The sequence below is a fragment of the Moschus berezovskii genome, chromosome 13 (genome assembly GCF_049115385.1).
Source record: "Moschus berezovskii isolate FMDL1 chromosome 13, NW_MosBer_1.0, whole genome shotgun sequence".
Classification (NCBI taxonomy): Eukaryota; Metazoa; Chordata; class Mammalia; order Artiodactyla; family Moschidae; genus Moschus; species Moschus berezovskii.
The window spans coordinates 56,085,058-56,093,033 of NC_142472.1; the positions used below are offsets into that span (position 1 = coordinate 56,085,058).

The window sequence follows — 7,976 nt, forward strand, 5'->3', positions numbered from 1 at the left end:
CATGCTAAGTTGCTTCAGTTGTGTCCAACTCTTTGCAACTCCACAGACTGTAGCCCGCCAGGCTCGTCTGTCCCTGGGATTCTCCAGGCAAGAATACTGGAGCGGGTGGCCATGTCTTCCTCCAGGGGATCTTCCTGACCCAGGGATCGAACCTGTCTCAAGTCTCCTGCATTGGCAGGCAGGTTGTTTATCACTAGCGCCACCTTGGAAGCCTGAGTTCCCTTTACCTCCTCTTAAACCTTCCCTCCCATCCCCTGATTCTGCTTCTGACCCTTCTCAGAAACAAGGGAGGCAGGAAAGAAATACATGGTGGAAGAAAGGGATCCTTTCAGAAGCACTTTAGAGCAACTGCCTACAGTACTAGTTCCCTGTAGTTGCTGTAACAAATTATTATTCTGACCACCCCACCTACTTTTTAAAGTTCCTTTGGGGCTTTTCTGCTGGTTCAGTGGTGAAGAATCCGCCTGCCAATACAGGGGACACGCATTCAATCCCTGGTCTCACTTGGAGTGACTGAGCCCACACGCCACAACAACTGAGCTGATGCTCTGGAGCCCGGGGAGAAGCAATTATTGAAGCCCAAGTGCCCTAGAGCCTGTGCTTCACAAGAGAAGACCACAATGAGATGCCCCCACAGCTAGAAAGCAGCCCCAAGTCCCTGCAACCAGAGAAAAGCCTGCACAGCATCAAAGACCCAGAGCAGCCAAATATATATCTATATATATGCAAGATAAAAACAACACAGTTTCTCTGATGGGTCCGGTGGTAAAGGATGCCGCCTGGCCGGGGTCGTGCTAGGCTCCAGGGGGCCCGTCTTGGAATCAGTGATGGTTCGGGCACATCACTGCCTCATTCAGACAGGGAACAGGGCAGTGGTTCGGTGTCAGGCTTGTCACCATCAGCAGGACTCAGCTTAAGTTATTTATAGTGTCAGTGGCTTGCCTTTTGCATTAATGTGACCATTCACACTAAATGAAATTTTGAGGCAGGAGCCACTCAGCACCATGCTGGAGAGTCCTTTCCGTTCTGTGGGGCTCACAGTGAGCCCGGAATGAGGCCGAATGGGTATTTTTATTTATCAGGCCCAGCTGTCCACACGCCAACCCCAATTATATCTGAAATAACACTTCTCTCTTGGTAAGAGCCATGGAGGGCCAGCTCTTCTTTCTTTTTCTAAGTGACCAGATCCAGGGACGGGCATCCTGCAGAGGTCGGTCATCAAGGCTGTGCACTGCTCAGAGGGCCATGACCTTGAGCAGGAAGCTTGAGAATTCAGGGGCCCCCTCAGCCCCTGGCTATTCTGAATTTATGTTCAGAGTCCCTTCTGTGGAACCAGAAGTAAGGATGGAGGTGCCACCTGCAGCTGGGGCTAGGAAAGCCTGTACTCCTCCAGCCACCCTGAGCATCTGGATGGCAGGACATTGGGGACATGACAGGAAAAGGCCCAGTGTCCACCCCAAGAGAGCTTGCTTGGAGTGAGGAGGAGAGAGCAACCATGCAGGGCAGCAGGTGTCACACTGACATTAAGTAAGAGGCATTGTGGGACAGATGAGGAGCCCCACCCAGCCTGGGGACAAGGGTACAGGCTTGGAGAGTGACCTGTGTGCTCAGTCATGTCTGACTCTTTGCAAACTCATGCACTGTAGCCCTCCAGACTCCTCTGTTCATGGGATTCTCCAAGCAAGAATACTGGAGTGGGTTGCCATTTCCTTCTCCAGGGGATCTTCCCAATCCAGGGATCAAACCCAGGTCTCCTGCACTGCAGGCAAATTCTTTAGCTGTCTGAGCAACCAGAGACACCCGGGCACTTGGAGAGTGAGGAGTTAATAAGCGAAGGGGGAAGGGCACAGAAGCAGGATGCATGTGAGCTGTTAGCTTTCATGCTATTGTTATTATTATTATTATTAACTTACTCTTGCACGCAGGCTACATACCCAGGGCGCTACGATCATAATAACACCTAACACTTAACCCAGCGCTTACCATACATGAGGTACCAAGGCTTTGCATCCATTGACTTTTGTGATGCGCGCAACCACCTTTGGAAGGAGAGGTCGCCGTTATACTGGAAGGAAATTGAAGCGAGGGGCAGGGAGCTGAGAACAGGGGTGACACGCCCAGAAGGCTTGCCCTTCCTCAGAGTCTGACTCCAGAGCCCAGGCTCTGGCACGCGTGATGCTGCGAGTTCCAGGTACCAGGTACCGTGGTGGCAGACACAGGCCAGGTGGGGTGAGTTCCAGCACGGTACTGGATAAAGGGTTCTAGAACCTTCCCATCGAGAGCTGTGATTGGAGAAGTTGAACAGGGCCCAGTCTCCATTTGCCGAGTGTGGAAGCTGTAAGAGGAAAAGGAGGAGATGGGGACCAGAGAGATAAACAGACCTTCCAGGGACAGAGCAGGGGGGGTCCCCTCGTTCGCTGTCCCCCACTGCAGTTAGTGAATGGCTCCTGGGCCCCCAGCAGAGACCACGGCCCTTCACATTGGCTCTCAAACCTTTGAACCCAGGAGGACATGGCCCTTCGCAAGGCCGCCACTGGGGAAAATCAGGGGACGTCCCTGGGCTCCAGGGCCGATAACCCCATGCTAGGTGGCCCTGGGGTGGCCTGGGTGGTGAGACAGACCATCCCCAGGGCCTGGGTCCCGGGCAATATCCCTGGATGCACACAGAACTAGACCCCCTCTGTTCCCCACCCCACCCCTTCACCCCCCGCCCTCCCACCGCCACCTCTGTTACAACCCCTCCTTCACTCCTGCAGAAAAGGGCTCTTCTGGGTCTAACACAACTTGGCAACAACTCTCTTCTTCCAACAACCCACCCGAGGCCCCCAGAATTCTTCCTCATCCCTGAAGCCTCGTCCTTGGAAGGTGATGGGCCAGGCCCCGGCTCTTTGGGCAGGCTTCCCGGGCACACATACTCGGTTCAGTCAACCTTGTCAGCAGGTGATTTTCGGAGATGCTGGCTCTGACACCCTGGGAGGAGTGAGGAGCAAAGCTGCTGGGGAGCAGGGGCAGCCTGGAGAGGGAACTGGGAGAGCCTCAGGCCATTTTCAGAAATCTCCTGTCATCACGTTCTTCTCCTTAAATGCCCTATAAAAGAAGGAGTCTAGATTATCTGAGGGAAAATTGGGTGCCTCGGGCAAATTATTCCAAGTGCCCTGCCAAGTATTCAGTTCAGTTCAGTTCAGTTCAGTCGCTCAGTCGTGTCCAACTCTCCGCGACCCCATGAATCACAGCACGCCAGGCCTCCCTGTCCATCACCAACTCCCGGAGTTCACTCAAACTCATGTCCACAGAGTCGGTGATGCCATCCAGCCATGTCATTCTCGGTCATCCCCTTCTCCTCCTGCCCCCAACCTTTCCCAGCATCAGAGTCTTTTCCAGTGAGTCAACTCGTCGCATGAGGTGGCCAAAGTATTGCAGTTTCAGCTTTAGCATCAGTCCTTCCAATGAACACCCAGGATTGATCTCCTTTAGAATGGACTGGTTGGATCTCCTTGCAGTACAAGTGACTCTCAAGAATTACTGGCTTCTATTTTGTTCCCTCAGCCCTTTCTCAGTTGTCCCGATTATACCTGAAAGACAGAGACTTCTGAGTTAATCGGATTCCTCTGTGTTAACTGCCTCCAGCAGTCGTGGTGAAGAGCTGGCAGGTTCAAATCCTGAAGCCAGTCCTTAGTGGCCAGGTGGCTGGGGCAGTGGGCTCGATCTCTGTTAACAAGGGATGAGAAAGGACACCTGTCAGCAGAGCCTGTCATGAAGCTAAAATGACTAACTGCACATAATACCCTGAGAACAGAAGCTGTACATAGTGGGAGCCGTGTACGTGTGTCCCATGTTATCATTATTGTTTATCTGACTTTTCTCCTTCCCAGATCTCTGCTTACCTTCCTCTCTCCTTCTCAGATCTCTCCTTACCTTTCTCTCTTCAGGAAACCAGTCTAAAGTGTCTGATATATGACCTGTTTATCCTCGCAGACAGGCTTTCCAAAGTCGGAATTAATTCCAGGCCACAAGTCACAGCTAACAGCCCGTGATGCTGTGTTAAGAATTCTCACAAGTGCTATGTGAATTATGACCAGCTACAGTGACCACCATACTCTGGCCTAACAATGCAATTTACTCATAAAATAAATTCTTTATAGGCAGATAACTTTTCCTGACAGTGTATACATCTGGGTTCTTAGTTGCAAGCAACAGAAATAGATCCTGGTTGAGAACCTCTCAGAATGACCAGCAGGTGATGGGAGTGTGAGCAGTGTTCCTTTAATCTTGCCATTTTTATACAGACCTGGCCAAAAAAAAAGGCTCTGACATTTTCAACGTCCTGCTTCTAAGGGTGCCCTGGGGATCGACATCCAGAAAATGGGAAAGTGATAAAAGAGGCTGTTGTGCAGGGTAGGTCTCACTGGCGAGGCCTGGGAGCTGTTGCTATTGTTCAGTTGCTCAGTCATATCCAACTCTTTGCAGCACCATGGATTGCAGCACACCAGGCTTCCCTGTCCTCCACTATCTCCTGGAGTTTGCTCAGATTCATGTCCATTGAGTCGGTGATGCTATCTAACCATCTCATCCTCTGCAGCCCTCTTCTCCTTTTGCCTTCAGTCTTTCCCAGCATCGGGGTCTTTTCCAATGAGTGGAAAAGTAGACCCACGCCATTGGCTGGAATTCAGTCACATGGTCTAACCGCAAGGGAAGCTGGGAATATCTTCTCACAATGTGCTTCAGGGAGAAAAGGAAGCAGTCTCTCCAACAGTAAGCAAGCACCAGTTACCACACTTCCCTGAAGCATCCACTACATAGGTTGTTCCAGGGAGTCTGACTCCCTAGGAAAGGAAATTGTGATAAGTTGCCCTGCTATTTCACTTTTTAAAATGCCTTTCTTTTCTTAGACAAGGCCAAGTCCCATTTGATAGATAAATCAGCTAACTCTTCCTTTCATTTTACAATCTGGTCCAAATAGCTGAGGCACGACCAGATTCTAACATGGGTGGAAGCTCGTGGGTGGCAGGGCTGGGGTGGGTGGGCAGGCTGCGTGTCCTGCACAGGACAGCCAAGCCCTGAGGCTGCAGCCCACAAGGGGGTTTCCAGAGAGACCTTGCCTCCCCACACAGAGGTCCTGGTGTTCCATAGCTACTGACAAAGATCCACTTGCCCCAGAGTACCTGACCTTACACGGTGGACACGTATCTACTCTTGGAAAGACAAAGGATGATGGACAAGTGGGGGTCAGGCTACAGAGCAGAGGACAGACCTGGTCTGAGAGTCATGAGCTCCAGGTTTTGATTCGGATTTTGTCACTGACCAAGTAGATCCCTTTGGGAGGGTGCCACAACATCGCTGAAGCCCCTCCCTTGCCTGTATAATAGGAACCTGAGTGAGCCAGCCACTTGTAGCCTGTGAAATTGAAAATGGACTCCACCACTTGTTAATTAAATAGCTTTGAGCTAGTTATATGTTTGACCTCCCAAAGTTCCAATTTTTATCTTTAACATAATGTGTGTGTGTGTGTGTGTGTGTGTGTGTGCTCAGTCGTTCAGTTGTGTCTTACTCTTTGTGACCCCATGGACTGTAGTCCGCCAGGCTCTTCTGTCTGTGGAATTCTCCAGGCAAGAATACTGGAGTGGGTTGCTATTTCCTTCTCCAAGGGATCTTCCCAACCGAGGGATCAAACCTTCATCTCCTGCTTTGCAGGCAGATGCTTTACCACTGAGCTATGGGGGAGGCATATCAAGAGCTGCCATTTATTTCAAAAAGAGGAAAAGAGAATTACAAAATGCATCTGGGGTTGTAAGTGTGTCTGGGGTCCTCAGCCTGAGTGGGTGTTGAATAGCAGCCCAATCTCAGAATTGGGAAAAATCCTCCTTCCTTCCCCTGCTTACCGCCTCACCAGTAAAACCCCTCCACGCACAGTGACCCCCCCACCCAGCTCACCAGGAACGCCCTTGCTCTGCCCAGCCAGCCATGCTGGGACCAGCTTTGTCAAGATTTCCAGCATCTCAATAGCAAAGCATCTTCTGCTTTTCTGTTCTGGAAACCAAGCCCCTCTGATACGACATAGAACTTTTTAATCTTCTCACTCCTTCCTCCTACACAGCTACTTTGAAAACAAACAAGTGTTCACAGACTGTTCTCATAGCCTAAATTAAGCCCCCGTGGGATTAAAAGCAAAGTTGTCAGAAGCCCAAAAATCAGAGCCTTTGGAATCTCTGATACTAAACTCACACACAGGCCAACCCAGCAACTCATAGACATGTGACCACTCAACATGGCCTACGTACCATCCAAGAGCCTCCAAATATGCATGCTGCTGCTAAGTCGCTTCAGTCGTGTCCGACTCTGTGCGACCCCATAGACAGCAGCCCACCAGGCTCCCCCGTCCCTGGGATTCTCCAGGCAAGAACACTGGAGTGGGTTGCCATTGCCTTCTCCAATGCATGAAAATGAAAAGTGAAAGTGAAGTCGTTCAGTCGTGTCCGACTCTTAGGGACCCCATGGACTGCAGCCTACCAGGCTCCACCCTTGGGATTTTCCAGGCAAGAGTCCTGGAGTGGGGTGCCATCACCTTCTCCGAATATGCATGCGTCTTTTTCACTTGTGTTTTGCATCCTGGTTCAGTTCCGGTGTTCCACTGGCCAGTGGTTTCAGTTCACTTATCTCCATATCTGTGTTGCAAAGGAGGAACAAGAGCGTTGTTTCAAAGGGAGATTCCAAATCCAAACTATGAAAACTCTGAATTTTTTCAAGGCTACTTTTAATATCTATTTTTATTTATTTATTAATTGGCTGTGCCGGGTCTTAGTTAACAGGCATATGGGACCTAGTTCCCTGACCAGGGACTGAACCCAGGCCCCCTGCATTGGGAGCATGGAGTCTTAGACACTGGTCCATCAGGAAAGTCCTCAAGGCTACTTCTAAACAGATTTTCATTGTGAAAATCCTTGCATGCACAGGGATGCCTTGCTGTCCAGTTGCTTTTCACCAAAACTACGGCAGAGATGATGTCCATTTGCAATCCTATGCATCTTGTAGCTCCGCCCTTCCCCCCCACCCCACCCCCAGCCCAGTTAGGTTGGTGTCATGTGACCAGTGCTGGCCAATGAAATGTTAGCAGAAGCTACCCCTTTCATTCCATGCTGAGATGGTTAAGAACTGGTGTGATCCTCCGCTTCCTCTTTTCCAGCCCCTGAGGCCTCCATCTCCTTCATCTTCTGCAGAGAATGTAACTGCAAGATGGAGAAGAGCCACCTGACCCACATCAGACTCCATGAGTGAGATTCAGGCCTGAAGCAGAGGGATGCAGCTGCTGTGGCCATGTCAGTAACCTGAACTAATGTAGGATCAGCTTTCAGATGGGTTTCACCTTGGTTCGAAGTGGATCATTCACTTTCAGCCCATCTCATGTTCTTGGAAGTGGGCCATTGGTGCAATTCATTATCCCCAGCTCTTTTCTCAAGCTTGTATGGCGCCTCTACCGTGGGACAGGCACTTCTGGATCTTGGGCTAGGGAGCTGAATAAATCAGTCCCCATATCTTCCCTAAAGCAGACTGTTCAGACAAGACAGACACACAGCTGTTGAGCACTCGTGAACATATCAGTCTAGATGGCATGAGCTAAATAATTCTCTCTAGGGAAATGTCTCAGCTCTGTCATAGGTGCTGACAGTAGATATAGGAATCAAAGCATATGCTTCCTTTGATCAGACTTAACTGGACAAACGTTCCACGGAATGACATTCAACTATGCTATTGATTCTTTAATTCCTCATCTATTAAGTACATAGTGACCCACACCCATCTCATGTGTGAGAAAAACTCCTACCCCAGGAAACAGCTGGAAATATGACAAATGAACTCACAGCAAACTCACAATTCACTACCTCAAGTTATGAAAAAATTAAAGCATACTTGAAGACTCATTTTGTATTCAGTGTGTGTGTGTGTGTGTGTTAGTCGCTCAGTACTGTCTGACTCTTTGT

The 7,976-nt window shown here is 50.0% G+C and overlaps 1 long non-coding RNA gene across 1 annotated transcript; it reads right to left on the reverse strand.

Annotated features, from left to right (window-relative positions):
• Nucleotides 1-2,159: 2,159 nt before the first annotated feature.
• Nucleotides 2,160-3,706, reverse strand: LOC129556610 (uncharacterized). Its single transcript, XR_008686038.1, has 3 exons — nucleotides 3,573-3,706; nucleotides 2,916-3,087; nucleotides 2,160-2,335 (listed from the first exon to the last, which is right to left on the reverse strand). It is a non-coding gene; the product is annotated as an uncharacterized LOC129556610 (long non-coding RNA).
• Nucleotides 3,707-7,976: the final 4,270 nt, after the last annotated feature.